At 40.4% G+C, this 16957-nt stretch overlaps 1 protein-coding gene across 6 annotated transcripts in view; it reads left to right on the plus strand.

The window, feature by feature from the left end:
- The first annotated feature begins 716 nt into the window (after positions 1-716).
- Positions 717-16957, plus strand: part of STK33 (serine/threonine kinase 33) — a 187494-nt gene continuing 171253 nt past the window's right edge. For 3 of the 6 annotated variants that reach the window (XM_043903854.1, XM_043903818.1, XM_043903845.1), the window contains exon 1: positions 717-1203. The gene's annotated coding sequence lies outside the window, so the exon portion shown is untranslated. Of the gene's footprint in view, positions 1204-1296; positions 1412-16957 lie in introns of those variants that run through there. The other 3 variants (XM_043903828.1, XM_043903863.1, XM_043903835.1) reach the window with 2 other exon arrangements.

The following is a 16957-nucleotide window of genomic DNA, read 5'->3' on the forward strand; positions in this document are numbered from 1 at the left end:
CTCACTAGCAGCCATTATGAGTTGTCAGGTAAAACTGACAGGAGGAACCCATTGCCAAAGGTGGACTTCTACCTCTAAGAAGTAAAATGAATCGACCTCTGTACCAAGTTCTTGGCTATAATCAAATAAACTGTAGAGGACATCTGCCTGCATAATTAGGCTAGTGTCAAGACAGTTGAATTTCTTTCCCCCCAGCTGCTAAAGAGCAGGACCCGTGTCCACAGAAGCCATTCCTAGATCAGGTCAGAAATACATAAGCATACACAGCTGGAGTCTGTGTTTCTAGCCTTTATTGTAAGGGGCATGCATTCAGATGGTCCACAGAGCTTTGCGGCTAACACATATTCCTGGGAATTGCCTTTTGATCTGTCAAGAGCCTTCTCAGCCCCTACTGTGGGGACAAACAACATGCACTTCGGGGGCCTTCCCCCAGCACCGATATTCATTTTCCTGACTTTTAGACCAGCTCTGACCGCATTGTGGTGCGAGGCTTACAGCACCAGCTCCAACTGGCTGCCCCAGAAAGCCTCGGGCCCTGAGCGAGAACTGTGGCCTGGATATCCTCTCAGTTCTGTGATATCATTGCTATAAAGGTTTAATTTCCTGTAATACGTGTCTGCTTCTCTGTCCCTGAGACAGGGTTCTCAGGTCCATCTCTAGAAGGAGCTGCTCGCGGGGACGCCCCTGAGCGCACCTGGGGGTCTCCCTCCTTCACACCCCGGCTGCGGGGAGAAGGGCTTCGCGCCGGCCGAAGCACTTTGTCCCCAGGCGGCCCCCGTCCACCTCCCTGCGGTTGCCCCGCCGGCCGAAAAGTTTCTCCAGGTGCGGAATTCCGGGCTCGGCGACCACCGGGGCGGAGTGTGCGCGCCAGTCGGAAGCCAGCCCGCCCGCGGGCCCGGGTGAGTGGCCCCTGGCGTTGCGGGGCAGGACGGGCACCGCGGGAAGGGCGGGCAGGTCCCGGGCCGAAGCCGGCCCGGCCGTTGCTATGGCAACGCGCCGGCAAACCGGCCGCTGGGCCTCCGCTGCCCGGTCGGCAGGCGGCCCCCGCCGTCGCCTCGTAGTGTGTCCTGGGGCCCAGCCGTTGGGACCCCATTTCCCCTGGGTCGGCGTTTGGGGTGGTCCTTGGTTCATCTTCACCTTCTCACCTTGAGCCCCACCTTCGGACGTGAACCTTTTTGAAATTTAAAGCGAACATATTCTAGGGTGAGTATAGCACATCCTTAAAAGTTCTGAATTTGTGTTTTCCCTTCCGCTATCTGCCTTCTCTTTTTTTAATCTCCTAGGGCCTGGCGTCTAGGAGGACCTCATAATATGATATAGCTCTTTCTTACAGCACTTAGGGTACTTCTTTGCACACAGTGGCACGTCCAAGGAGATAGTACGCCGTTAAGAGCAGCCTCTGTGTGGACAGGTAATTTAAGCGCTCTACCTCAGTTTCCTCATCTGTAAATGTAGAGTATAATTTCTACAAGTGTGGTGGGTTTGAAGGAGCCTCTGTGTGAAACTGCTTTGTGAACCGTAAATGTCAAGCACTTGGGGTTTAGTTTTAATGGATCTTTATATGCTGCGCGCGGTTTGATTCTCCAGGTCCCACACTATCAGCCAAGGGGGGAACTTTCTCTTTTGTCTGACCACTGAACTGCTATAGTATCCAACCAGAAAATACGGTCATGTGTCAGAAGAGGGCTCTGCCAATGGAAAGAAACATCGTTTCGAACTTAAACATTTTTTGTTTTAGGCACTCTTTCAGGCTCCCCCACTTCACATTGCAACTGCCATGCAGATGCCTCACACATTTAAATATCTAGCTCATGTAAATCTCTAATATTCCTATCTCGGTGAATCATACCAACATCCATCTAGTTTGCAAGCCAGAAGTCATAGACTCTCTTTCCATGTCCAGATCATCAAGCTCTGTTCATTTTATGTTCAAACCAGACTCAATTCCATCCACTTCTTTTAGTCTCTGTCATTGGTCACCCTAGATCAGGCTGTCATGGTCTCTTGCCTGGTCTTCTGTAGTGACCTCCAAACTAGTCTGAAGGTATTCACCTATCCTTTCAATATTCTCATCTATTCTTACCCTGCAGTAGGGGTAATCTTTTGAAAACTAACATTTCATTATGATACCCTTCTCCTCTCCCTTGCTTTAAGTCTGTCAGGATTTCTTACTACTTTTAGGATAAAGGTACCACTCTTTAATGTGGTCTATAAATTGGGTGACCATATATTTTATTACACAGACCAAGTTACCTTTGAGAGTAAAAGAGAATATAAATTACACTGGGACTGTCCATCAGGCAAACTGGGGTAAATGTTATTCCACTTATAAGGTCCTGTAGCATCTACCTCCTCTAATAGTGTGAAAATTGTTCAGTCATGTCTGACTATTTGCGGCCCCATGTGACAGACTTTATTTTTTGGGGCTCCAAAATCACTGCAGATGGTCATTGCAGCCATGAAATTAAAAGATGCTTGCTCCTTGGAAGAAAAGTTATGACCAACCTAGACAGCATATTAAAAAGCAGAGACTTTTTGCCAACAAAGTTCCGTCTAGTCAAAGCTATGGTTTTTCCAGTAGTCATGTATGGATGTGAGAGTTGGACTATAAAGAAAGCTAAGTGCCGAAGAATTGATGCTTTTGAACTGTGGTGTTGGAGAAGACTCTTGAGAGTCCCTTGGACAGCAAGGAGATCCAACCAGTCCGTCCTAAAGGAAATCAGTTCTGAATATTCATCGGGAGGGCTGATGCTGAAGCTGAAATTCTAATACTTTGGCCACCTGATGTGAAGAACTGACTCATTTGAAAAGACCCTGATGCTGGGAAAGATTGAAGGTGGGAAGAGAAGGGGACAATAGAGGATGAGATGGTTGGATGGCATCACCAACTCAATGGACATGAGTTTGAGTAAGCTCTGGGAGTTGGTGATGGACAGGGAGGCCTGGCGTGCTGCAGTCCATGGAGTCACAAAGAGTCGGACATGACTGAGTGACTGAACTGAACTGAACTGAACTGGACTGGACTGTAGCCTGCCAGGCTCCTCTGTCCATGGAATTCTCCAGGCCAGAATATTGGAGCGGGTAGCCATTCTCTTCTCCAGGGGATCTTACCAACCCAGGGATCGAACTCAAGTCTCCTGCACTGCAGGCGGACTCTCTACCATCTGAGCCACCAGGGAAGCTCCTTATCTGACACCAGGCTCCCCTTGTTCTCTATGTTCCAGTTACACAGAGTCCTTTGTCTCCATTTTCCCTCCTACTCCAGGGCCTTTGCACATGCTCTTCTCTTTCCAGGTATTCTCTTCCCTCATCTTGTTAACTCTTGCTTATCCTTCACTTCTCAGATCAGATGATTCCCAGAAAAGCTGCCACTGACCAGTCTGTCTAGGACAACCCCCCTTAGGGTATAAGCTTTTCTGATACCAATTATATCTCCTTAGCAAAATCATCACAATTTCAATTTTCTCTGTGTGTCTGATACATAGTATGTAGTTAATAAATACCTATATGTTTTAGTTATAAAGATTTTCCTATTCCATTAAACGATCTCAAAATAACCATCATGGTTAAGAGCACAAACTCCAGAGCCAGGCAGATGGAGAGATTTGAATTTCAGTTCTGCCACAATTCCTTATCTGAAACCCATGGGGCTAGTTGTGCTTTAAGATTAAGAATTTTTTAGATTATAGAAGGACAACATGGTTTATAAACTGTATCCCTTCTAGTGGGGTCTTGGGCAGCACTCTGTAATCAAAACACATTAATTTTTCTTTAGAAAGAAAACTTCACTCTAAGTGAGATAAGTAAAGACTATACATACTTTTACATGAGTTCATGTCAGGTTTTGCAAAGAAATGGATTTGCCACAAATTTATGAGAACATGTGGTATTCAGAGCTTTTGGATTTTAGGATTTCAGATAAGGGCATGTGAATCTGTGCCAGTGTAACTTTAAACCAACTACTTAACTTCTTTGTGCCTCAGATTCCTCAGCTGTGAAAAGGAGATAATACTAGCAGCTACTTGCATTACAAGTTCCGTTTATGTTGGAGGAGTAAATGAGTTAATACATGTTAACTGCTTTGGACAGTGAATGTTACTTAATCAGGGCTATAGAGGAATCAGCTCTTACTATATCATTTTTATTTGCCCCATAATGGCACTATGGATGAACCATAATTTATTTGTAATTTACTTATTGTTTGATAATTATGTTTCAAATACAGAAGTGTAGAGATGAATTTCTTTATAATTAAATCTTTTGAGTAGATCTTTGATTACTGAAGATCAGTTCCTGAAAATGAAATTACAGAGTCAAAGGACAGATGAATACTCTTAAAACATACTGTTACCTTTGGAAAGATTATACCAATTTACCATCTTGCTATCACTTTTATGACATCTGTGTTAGCATTATTATTTTTAAAAATCTGCAAATTTCACAGATAAAAATATTATCTTATTTTAACTTACATCTTCCATTATTAATGTATTTAAGCCTTAAAAAATCTTGTTACTAGCCATTAGCTATTTCTGTTCTGTGAATTGCCCGCACAAATTCTTTGATGATTTTACATGGAGTCTCAGCTTTTTGTTACTTGTTTAGTTTGATTTCCACCTTTCTGGCCCAGGCAGGAGCCAGTATGCTGGACTTTGGCTGGAATTAGTTGAATTAGTTGGTATCCCTGGAGCCTGGGGCGAGCTGTTACTTGCCTGCAGATGGCAGAGCAATGTAGAAAGCTGTGTTGCAGAGGCTGGATCTTGGGGAAAGTCTGAAATCAAGATCAGGTTGTTTATCTGAGTCTCCTGGCTAACAGGCCTTAGGAGAAGGAGAGCATCCAGATAGGAGGCAAGGAACTAAGGCAGAAGAAAGAGGCAGAGTGATCCTGAAAGCTCTGAGAAACTATAACCTTTTTTAAAAGGGGACCTAGGAATTTCTTGTATGGATGAGGAGGGGAATGTGGGGGTGGGGGTGGGGGTGGCACTGTCTAAACCAGACACTGATTTGTGTAAACTCTTTATAGAGTAAGGATATTAACCCTTGCTTGTCATGTTGGGGTGTTTCTCCTATAGTTGCCTTTTTTCAAAAAAATCTTTTTACAATTGCCTTTTCATTTAATTTATGATGGTTTCTGATTTATAGAAATTAAAACAATTTTATATGGTCTACTCTTTAACCTTTTCCTTTTTTGATTCATTGCTTTTTATGCTTAGGAAGTCTTTTTCATACAGAGACCAGTTAACAAATTACATTTTCTTTAAAAATGTTCTTTTGTATTGTCAGCAAATCAAGGAAGAGTTCATGAAAGTGAATTGAGTAGTGTGATTTCCAGTAAAAAACCTAAAGTATGATAATATAAAGGTTGATATTCATGTCATCTTCATGTCTCCTTGAAGACAGAAGAAAAGAGCTTACACTGCTGTAAAAGACTGATGAAGACTTTTTCTGCCAGTGTCTGTCGTACATTGTGAACTTGTAGAACTGTATCCTTAGAGACTTTTAGAAGTGTCCTGAAAGAGAAGATGTGATCTCTGAAGATATTTTCTACTTCTTTTATCTACCTCATGATTCTATATAGTATTTCAAGCACCCACAGTTGTTAGATACTGAGAAATGATTTCCCTGTTCTTGTCAGAGGCTTAAAAAGGGAAAATGTGATGTAGAATTAATTGCTGACCTTCCAGGCATTGGTAAATTAGCATGCTTTAAAATGTGCTTCAGGAAGAATTTCCCTTCCTGTGGAGCTCCAGTAGGGATCAGAGGTGAATTGTGTTTTGCTTGGATCTGTCTTAGGGTTCAGAATGTGATGAGTTAACAACTGTATCAATATATCTTTTCTTAATTTATTAACTAAAATAAATTGTGAGGTGAATGACTAATCACCTCACAAATTCCTGCAGTTTTATTGACCCAAAGTTGTTTCATTTCAGGATGTTTTGTAAGATGAGGTGCACTAATTATTAGAATTAAGTCAGACTATCCTTTCTATTAATACTTATAATAGACTAAATATCTTTGTTAATACCATTGACTTTTCAGTTTGACTATCAGTGAGGATGTGGTATTACATCAGGAATAAAGCAAGTAAAAAACACCTTATTGATGAAGACAGGTTGATTTAGAAGTACTGTTTGCCTTAGTATTTGATCTGAATTATTCAGTAGATAGTAAAGAGTCCACCTGCAGTGCGGGAGGCTGTCAGCAATACAGGAGACCCAGTCAGGAGACCCTGATCCCTGGGTCAGGAAGATCCCCTGGTGAAGGAAATGGCAACCCACTCCAGTATTCTTGCCTGGGAAATCCATGGACAGAGGAGACTGGCAGGCTACAGTCCATGGGGTCACAAAGAGTTGGACACAACTTAGTGATTAAATCACAACTTTAACTATATAAGCTTCATTCAGCAAGTATTTAGTGGGTGCCACGATGTTCCAGGTACAGTTAATAGAATACTGTCTTATATTTTTGCTTTTACATTGTATGTGTGCAGAGTTTGTTTGTAATTCAATATTCTTAACATGAGCTGTGTTCACCTGGAAAAACTGGTCATTTGGACTCATACATATTCATTCAGAGAATCTAAGAAAAAGCCCTATAGAAGATGTTCATCCAGTCTCTAAGGTTGAGATGCTGGTAATTGAAAAGTTCTACTCTGTTACTTTGTCGTTATCATGGTGGAATGCTTGTCTGCAGCAACAGAGCTTGCTAGGAGAGAATCCGTTTACTATTTACCAAAGGCAGCTCATCTGAGGCTCAGTTTCTTATACTTGAATTCTTTCAAGTCTGTTTGCTGTCAGCAAATCTAACATAGACGCTCTTATATCTGCTCCAGGGAGTTCAGCTTCCAACCAGCCGAGATATTGGGAAGAAAGCAAATAAATATCCTTGGACGTTTTTCCATGGAAATCAAATTAATTTTCCCTCTCAATCTTCTTTATGTTGGTGTGCAACTTATGACAATAAAATGCAATACTTTTCATATTTGTTATTATGAAAGTAAACACCAGTGTCCAGCAGTGATTTTCAAGTTAACTTAATTGCTTTTCTGTCATATCTCTTTGATAGTACGTATTTTATAAGGTGTACACTTAGCTCCTTTTTATACTTGCAGGTCACTTTTTAAAAACTGAGATATAATTAACATACCATATAATTTGTTTTTAAAGTGTTCAGCTCAGTTCAGTCGCTCAGTCGTGTCCAACTCTTTGCGACCCCATGAATCGCAGCACGCCAGGCCTCCCTGTCCATCACCAACTCCCGGAGTTTACTCAAACTCATGTCCATTGAGTCGGTGATGCCATCCAGCCATCTCATCCTCTGTCGTCCCCTTCTCCTCTTGCCCTCAATCTTTCCCAGCATTAGGGTCTTTTCCAATGAGTCAACTCTTTGCATGATGTGGCCAAAGTATTGGATTTTCAGCTTCAGCATCAGTCCTTCCAATGAACACCCAGGACTGATCTCCTTTAGGACGGACTGGTTGGATCTCCTTGCAATCCAAGGGACTCTCAAGAGTCTTCTCCAACACCACAATTCAAAAGCATCAATTTTTCGGTGCTCAGCTTTCTTCACAGTCCAACTCTCACATCCATACATGACCACGGGAAAAACCACAGCCTTGACTAGATGGACCTTTCTGGCAAAGTAATGTCTCTGCTTTTTAATATGCTATCTAGGTTGGTCATAACTTTCCTTCCAAGGAGTAAGTGTCTTTTAATTTCATGGCTACAATCACCATCTGCAGTGATTTTGGAGCCCCCAAAAATAAAATCTGACACTGTTTCCACTGTTTCCCCATCTATTTGCCATGAGGTGATGGGACCAGATGCCATGATCTTAGTTTTCTCAATGTTGAGCTTTAAGCCAACTTTTTCACTCTCCTCTTTCACTTGCATCAAGAGGCTTTTTAGTTCCTCTTCACTTTCTGCCATAAGGGTGGTGTCATTTGCATATCTAAGGTTATTGATATTTCTCCTGGCAATCTTGATTCCAGCTTGTGCTTCTTCCAGCCCAGCGTTTCTCATGATGTACTCTGCATAGAAGTGAAATAAGCAGGGTGACAATACACAGCCTTGACGTATTTCTTTTCCTATTTGGAACCAGTCTGTTGTTCCATGTCCAGTTCTAGCTGTTGCTTCCTGACCTGCATTCAGGTTTCTCAAGAGGCAGGTCAGGTGGTCTGGTATTCCCATCTCTTGAAGAATTTCCCACAGTTTATTGTGATCCACACAGTTGAAGGCTTTGGCATAGTCAATAAAGCAGAAATAGATGTTTTTCTGGAACTCTCTTGCTTTTTCGATGATCCAGCAGATGTTGGCAATTTGATCTCTGGTTCCTCTGCCTTTTCTAAAACCAGCTTGACCATCCGGAAGTTCACAGTTCATGTATTGCTGAATCCTGGCTTGGAGAATTTTGAGCATTACTTTACTAGCGTGTGAGATGAGTGCAATCGTGTGGTAGTTTGAGCATTCTTTGGGATTGCCTTTCTTTGGGATTGGAATGAAAAGTGACTTTTTCCAGTCCTGTGGCCACCGCTGAGTTTTCCAAATTTGCTGGCATATTGAGTGCAGCACTTTCACAGCATCATCTTTCAGAATTTGAAATAGCTCAACTGGAATTCCATCATCTCCACTAGCTTTGTTCGTGGTGATGCTTTCTAAGGCCCACTTGACTTCACATTCCAGGATATCTGGCTCTAGGTGAGTGATCACACCATTGTGATTATCTGGGTCGTGAAGATCTTTTTTGTACAGTTCTCCTGTGTATTCTTGCCACCTCTTCTTAATATCTTCTGCTTCTGTTAGGTCCCTACCATTTCTGTCCTTTATTGAGCCCATCTTTGCATGAAATGTTCCCTTGGTATCTCTAATTTTCTTGAAGAGATCTCTTGTCTTTCCCATTCTGTTGTTTTCCTCTATTTCTTTGCTTTGATTGCTGAGGAAGGCTTTCTTATCTCTCCTGGCTATTCTTTGGAACTCTGCATTCAAATGGGAATATCTTTCCTTTTCTCCTTTGCTTTTCGCTTCTCTTCTTTTCACAGCTATTTGTAAGACCTCCTCAGACAACCATTTTGCCTTTTTGCATTTCTTTTCCATGGGGATGGTCTTGATCCCTGTCTCCTGTACAGTGTCACAAACCTCTGTCCATAGTTCATCAGGCACTCTGTCTATCAGATCTAGTCCCTTAAATCTATCTCTCACTTCCACTGTATAGTCATAAGCAATCATCACCACTATCTAATTCTAGAATGTTTCATAACCCCCTAAAGAAACCTCACATCTGTTAGCAGTCACTCCCCATTCTCCCTTCCCCTAGCCCCTGGCAAACACTGATCTACTTTCTCTATGGATTTGCCTGTTATCATGGACATTTTGTATAAGTGGAATCGTACAATATGGACCCTTTTGCATTTGGCTTCTTTCACTTAGCATGATATTTTAAAGAATCATTTCTGTTGTAGTATGTATTAGTCTTTCATTCTTTTCTATAACCAAGTAAAATTCCACTGTATGGATATACCACATTGTTTTTATCCATTTATCAGTAGATGGTGATTTTGGTTGTTTCTTTTCCTTTTTTTGCTATTATGAATGATGCTACTGTGAGTATCTATTTGTAAGTTTTTGTGTGAACACATCTTTTCATTTCTCTTGAGTATATATCTAGGATATCCAGGAGTAGAATTGCTAGTCATTTCTATGTGTGACTTTTTGAAGACTGCCAAACTGTTCTCCAAAGTATTTAATAGTCGCACCATTTTGCATTTCCACCAGTAATGTGTGAGGAATCTCATTTTCCACACTATCACCAAGCCTTTTTTATTGTCTATCTTTTTGATTATAGCCGTCTGTGTAGGTGTGAGGTGGTACCTCATTATACTTTTGATTTGCATTTCCCTGATGACTAATGATGTTGGACATCATTGGCTATTTGTATATCTTCTTTGGAGAAGTAGCTATTTAACTCCTTTGTTTATTTTTAAAATTTGAATTGTTTTTTTATTCTTGAGTTGTAATAGTTCTTTATATATTCTGAATATTAGACCCTTATCAGATGTATGATTTACAAACTTTTCCTCCCATTCTGTATGTTTTCTTTTTGGTTGTTCCCTGGTAGTGTCTTTTGAGGAACAAAAGGTTTTAATTTTATGAAATTCAATATATACGTTTTTACTTTGATTGCTTGGCTTTAGTGGAGAAGGGAATGGCAACCCACCCCAGTATTCTTGCCTGGAGAATCCCATGGACAGAGGAACTTGGTGGGCTACAATCCATGGGATCACAAAGAGTCGGACATGACTGAGTGACTAACACTTGCTTGGCTTTAGATGTCATGTGTAAAAAATTGTTGCCTAATTCATGGTCGTGAAGATTTACTTTTTTTTTTTTTTTCCTAAGAGTTTTATGGTTTTAGCTCTTATATTTAGGCCTTTGATCCATTTTGAGTTAGTTTTTGTATATGTGTAGTGTAAGTGTCCAGATTCATCCTTTTGCATGAGGATAGTCCGTTGTCCCAAGACCATCTGTTGTAGGCCTCACATTATTTGTTTAAGTCAACTTGTAAGTCCTGTTGTTTTGATGAAACATTTGGCTGATACCCTGTCACCTCAATTAGATGCCACCATCCTACACAGAAGACATTCCAGACAAAGGAACATCTGTATTACTAATTAGTACTTTGGTTACCATCTCTATGTAGGCTTACAACCTGGTGAGTAGGCTTGCAGGGGATGTAAGAAGCTTCAGGGCTGCTTCCCCTTCTAATTAAGGCCTCTCATGTAGACCCGTGGTGTTGCCTCCTTGCTGTCTTTCCTCTGAATTATAACTTGATTGCCACTTGACCTTCTAGAGAACAGGAAAAGTAAAAGAGGCGTTGCTTTTCTCCAAGCTGGAGAGGCCCTAAAATTATCTTTCCAGACTCATGGGAGGAATGTGGGAAGAGTTGTGAACCTTTCAACAAAGAAAAGGGGATATTCTCAAGGGAAGGCAGAGCTCTTTCATTTATTCATGCTTCCCATTGAAAGCTCCACCCTCAAAAAAAAAAAAAAAAAAAGAAAGCTCCACCCTCTGGAATTATAACCCAGTTGAGCCTTGGCTTGTTTCAAAACTCCTTTTCCTTGGATTGGAGTGATAGGGAAGGGAGACTTGTGTTCCTCCCAGGGATTCAGGTGTGCAGTGGGGGAAAAACTTAGGACTGGGGTCAGGCTCACCTGAGTTCAGATTTTGTCTCTGTGTATCTATCATTGGTTTCTTTATCTATCAAATGAGGATTATAATCCCAACTTCCCAGAATTACTACGAAAAACAAATCAAATGTCATATATAAAGTGCCTAACAAAATTGTAGCCCCTTAATAAAGGCTTGTTTCCCTTCTCTTTTTCCCAAATCTTCTGGGAAATTTGTGTAAATACAGCTTTTTAAAATTCCACAGAATCTTGACACTGAAAGGGACCTTAATACTTATGACCATATCACTTTGCTGAACCTGTCAAAGCTCTTTTCATGTATATTTACTTGATTTATTCAGTCAGTTTTTATTGATCAATTAGTGTGCTTCAGGCACTGTTTTCTGTATGTCTTTCATTAGTCAGTAGAGAAGAGATGAAAGACATATGACACAAAACCTGGCATGTGGTTGTTACTTCACTTATCCTGCTTCCCTCACGTGATTCATTCGCTTACTAAACTGTGAGCCAGACACTATGCTGGATTCTTGGAATACGAAGATACCGCCTTTGAGAGCTCACGGTGTGTTTTGGAGGCAGCACACCAAGAAACAATCATATCCATAGGAGTTGTCACAGCAACACGAGGCTTGGTGCCGTGGGAACTGGAGGAGCGCTCTCCTGAGCCTGCTAGGGGCAATCAGGGGAGGCTCAGCAGAAGGGGGAAGGGATCTGAGGCAGGATGGAGGCCTGGGGTGGGAAAGAGTGTAGGCCTTTAAGGAAGTTGATATCCAGGGGAACAATTGGAGCCACTGACTGACAGGCTAGCAGTGTCTAGCTTATAAACCGCTTATTATGCTGGGCCAAGATTTGAGGTCAGTTTGGGTGGAGACAGAAGCATAATTTGTAGTTTAGAATCTGTTAACATCTGTCTTGGTTTTATTCTTCTTATTCTAAGCCTAGCTTAAAAAATCCTTTTGTCTTTTGTCTTTAGCATTTCCCCCAAGCATCTAATCTTATATTTTAGGCTTTTGCCTTCCTGCTTCTCTTTTGATAGCATCCCGCCACTTGAATATTGTCCTAGGTTACTTGCCCATCTACTTTGGAGTTATGACCTTACAGCTCATGGAGAGCTTGCTCTGTGGCTGTGTGCTTTCTTTGGAGGAATCTCTGTCCTGCTTGCCCCAGGGCTTAGTCAGAAATAGGAAAGACCCATTAGGTGGCTGAGCCCTAGTAGAGAAGGCTACTGAAGAACGGCGAGGTACAAGGAAGGCCCCTGAGCAGGAGCCGCTGTCCGCCGGTGATTGTGAAGTTGGCACAGTCACGGCCTCCCTTCTGAGCTTCTCCCACAGTCACTTACCCATTGGCTCTGCTCCCGGGCTGTGTCCCTCAGGTCCCTCTTGCTTTGCCTGAAGCAGAGGAACTGAGGGTTGAAGAGTGGCTCGAGAGTCTTCATCTTGTTGGGGACAGCCTCCTCCCGGAAGCTACTCACTTATCCCCTCAAGACTCAGTCTAAACTGGCCCTTCAGATGTGAAAGAACATGTCTGAATTTCCAGAAGTCACTTAATGTAGGACTTTGTTTTGAGATCCTCCCTATATTATAAGTCACTGAAGGAACTGGCCTTGGAAAGAATATTGGTGGGAAGGGGGGATATGAGAGCTGTTTTCAAATATTTGAAAGGTTGTTCAAGCACAGTAGACAAGGTGCCAGATTTTGGTCTTTAATTCTGACACTCTTTCTTACTGGTGTTATTTTTTTTTTTTTTTCATCTAAATTCCTTTCAGCCTAAAATAATTCTGTGAGTCAATAAATGAAGCAGGCAGTGACTATACTGATTAGATCTAGATTCTTGAGGCAGATTGAATGGCAGTGATTTAGCTTTCTGAGCTCAGCCACTAATGAATTGAAATGGTAATAGCTGTATTTATTATACTCAGAATTGAATGAGTAATTAATAAGCCATTCCTTAACCCCATATTATCTCTGTTTTACAGACTAATTTTTTTCAATAGGATTTCCTTAATTGTATCAAATGTTTCATTTCTAGAATGCTTAACATGTCTGATTTGTATAATCTCCAGGGAAACTAAACAGTCTTAATTACATCCAGTATTTTGATTTCATTCAATTCTTTAGATGAGATTAAAAGTAATTTATTTTAAAGGCTACAGTTGCTTTATATATGCCTATTCTTATTGCAAATTTAGCAAGTTTTGGTCATATTACTTTCTCATTACCAGTATCTCAGGTAATTTAGATTGTGGACTAGCATGTAGTGTGGTTAACTTCTTTCAGAATGAATAGCTAGGTGACACTTGATTTTAAGCTACCTCCCTCTCCATTTTTCTCATCACTGTCTTTGGTTAAAACTGACTTATATTTTCTATTTATCTCGCCATTTCCACAGTACATATCAAGACTTGTTCCCTAGGAAGCACAGGGTTCTTTGGTTTGACTCTTTCCTAGTGAATAAATGTTGGTAGTAACTTGTGGAGTATGACTGTTAGTTCTAGATGCCACTTTTTAGTTAAGATATTGGCAAATTGAATTATGCCTAGAGGAGATTGAAGGGCCTGGAATGGTGCAAGGTCTTTAAATGATATGAAGGACAGCTAAGGCATTGGGGATGTAGAAACGATGGCTATCCTCTAGGAAATATGACTGGGGTACACATGTTCATTTCCTTTATATCTAGAAGACTAAGCCTGTTAAAGATGAATTAGGCATATCTGTAAGGACAGACGAGTTACATCCTGAAAGGAGGGCTTATAGGGTGATGATTTTGGCTTGATATGAGGAGAAATAGTCTATTCTTGGTGTCTGATGAAAATGAGCTTCTTGGGGAAAGTAAAGATCCCTGTGGTTGGAAAACTTTTAACAGTGTCCATGTCAACATCGCTCAGTTCTGTGAAGGAAATTCCATGCTGTATCAGATGTCCTTTGAAATCCTTTCCAATTCCAGGATTCTGTGATTGCCTTTCCACTCCTGATACTATGACATGACCACTTCTCCATTCTAGGTTTCACTTTAGTGATTTAAATGATCGATTTTACATTCATGATCATACTGTAGCCAAGAAGGCTGTGATACGGTAGATGAAAACTGCCTGACATTAAATTATTTTTGTAGATAATTCACAAAGTGTATATATACCACACGCACATGTATATTTATACACATCTATTTTGTATAATTGAGTTACTATACTTTCATAATTTTGTCCTTTGTTCCTATTGTTCTAAAATGTATCAAGCTATAACCTATATAGACTTCTGAGTCTCATAAGAACTTTTTTTTAACATTTATTTATCACATTGATTGAAAAAAATACAGTTAAGTGTTCAAAATAAAGCCGATAAAAGAGCTTTTGTGGAAGTAGGAATTAAAAACTGGTAATTTTATTTTGAGAATATTTGAGAAAGATCTATAAATAAAATAGAAAGGACATTCAATTAGTGTCTTAGATATTTAAGAATAGGAAGTGGGAGCACTATAGTCATTTTGGAAAATTGTGTTTTCAGACTCCCTTACTAATTGGATTTTTGAGTGCAGTATTAGTGGTTTCAAATGGAATCACAATTCATTGCAGTTCTGACCTGGGGTAATAGATATAGAGGTAAAATGAAATCCATCTTCCTGAAGAAATACTGGTTTTATGAAATGATTAAACTGATTTTAAAATAAAGCATTAAGTGCAAACCACTAAGAGTTCAAAAAATACTTACAGGCCCTGTGAAAGAAGATTTAGTGCATTTAGCTTTCAAACAGTTTGCTCATTGTGGATGAAATGCCTTTACATTGATGTGAATTATCATGCCAATAAATTAATAAAAAGGGGGAAGTTAGCATGTCTTCTCTTTGGAATGGGCTAAACCTCCAGGGACAGATGGTTCTCTTTTGGAATAGACTTTCTTCTGAGGTGATAAGGCTCCATCTAAGTGTTGGTTTCTTTTCCAAAACCTTTAGAGAACTTTAGAGCAGTCTGTTTTTTGGGATGAACCTGAGCACAATGTGGGTGCTATTAAAGCTTTGATTTGATTTGATATTATGAAAAAGAAAGTCATTGTGCTGGGAGAATTTCCCTGGTGAGAAAGATACAAGTTTTATAGGACTCTTAGAATTCTTTAATACTTTTCATTGTGTATGTGATGATAGCAGATTATATCTCTCTTCCATGAACTTTATACAGCCCAGGCTATTGGTATTAGAGTATTTTATGGGGAATGTCCTTAAGTTTACTGGGGAGGGAGGTAAATCCTTGGCAATCTTGGAGAATGAACATATTGTATGACTCTGTAAAAGCGAATCCTTCATAGGATAGTCTTTTCTTCTAACTCTAGTCTGAACACTGTGTAATGTAAATAGTGATATATAATGTTGAAATAATCATTTTTCAAATATTTGGGTATCAGTTACAAATACTGAACAAATGAGTTTATCGCTTCATGTTTGACCATTTTAGAGTCATGTTGCTAAGTGAAAATACGACAATGAATTTCTGTTGAGAATATCTCACATTTCCCCCTCTAGTAGTAGAGCATCCTCATACATCTTTCTGAAAATATTAATAATATTGGCCATGGACAACCATTTTTGAAGTGTTTGAATCATTTACACACCTACCAGGGTATGGAACAATTTTTTTCTTTTTCTCTTCCCACTTCTGCTCTCCCTGCTTCTCTCCCTCCTTTTTTTGGGAGGGGGATGCTCTGTCCTTCTATGTAGGCTATATAAAGACATCAACATGGAGCCCCTTACTTTGTAAGCTTTTGTGTAGAGTGCCATTGGATGAGACTGAGTAGTCCTTATTTCTCTTATTAATTAATATTAAAGTTCACTGGATTATCTGCATGTTAACTTTTAGCAATTTAACTTCTTTCAGGCTTTTCTCCCCTTATTTCTGTGGGAATTCTCTACCACTTCACCTACTGCCTTGTGACTTTCTTGTATAAACAGATTGCTCTTTCTCTTCCTTCCTTTTTCTCGTTTCCACAAACACCAAACACCTACTATATGTGGTGATAGCCCAGTAGGTATAATGATTAATTAGTGACACCGTCTCTGTCTTCATGAGAATCTGGTGACAGAGAGGTACTTAAGTAATATGATAGAATGTGATGAAAGTAATGCCACAGCTGTGTATAAATTGCTACCAAGTATAGAGGGTAGAGAAGGCTTCTCTGGTAGCTCAGGTGATAAAGAATCTACCTGCAATGCAGGAGACCCCAGTTCGATCCCTGGGTTGGGAAGATTCCCTGGAGAAGGGCATGGCAGCCCTCTCCAATACTCTTGCCTGGAGAATCCTCATGGACAGAGGAGCATGGGGTGCTACAGTCCATGGGGTCACACAGAGTCGGATACGACTGAGCGACCAAGCACAGCTTGGCAGCATAGAAAGTGGAGAAGCTTATTTTGTGTATGGGAATGGGGAAAATAAGAGAACTGAAAATTGACTGTTAAGGTAGAGGTAAGATTGAATATTTATTAATTTTCTTACTTGTCAATGTGTTAATCTGTATGGATTTTAGGCAGTGATTTTTCGGTTTAGTGTGGTAGAACTTACAGTTGGTCAGGAGATTTCCTATGATAGGTTTTTGTTTTTCTTGGTTTCCAGAGGCTCTTAGCAGGAGCTATATTGATGCACGCGATTTCTTGCTTCTATAAGAAACTCGTTTTCTATTGGAAACTATTTCTACCTATTCTTCAGAGAGGCCTTTTTTACCATTTCCCAAAGATTCTGACCTTGTCACTGGAGAGTCACAATGATTAGATTCTGTGTTATATTGAGTGTCT

This window comes from Cervus elaphus, chromosome 1 (assembly GCF_910594005.1).
Source record: "Cervus elaphus chromosome 1, mCerEla1.1, whole genome shotgun sequence".
Lineage (NCBI taxonomy): Eukaryota > Metazoa > Chordata > Mammalia > Artiodactyla > Cervidae > Cervus > Cervus elaphus.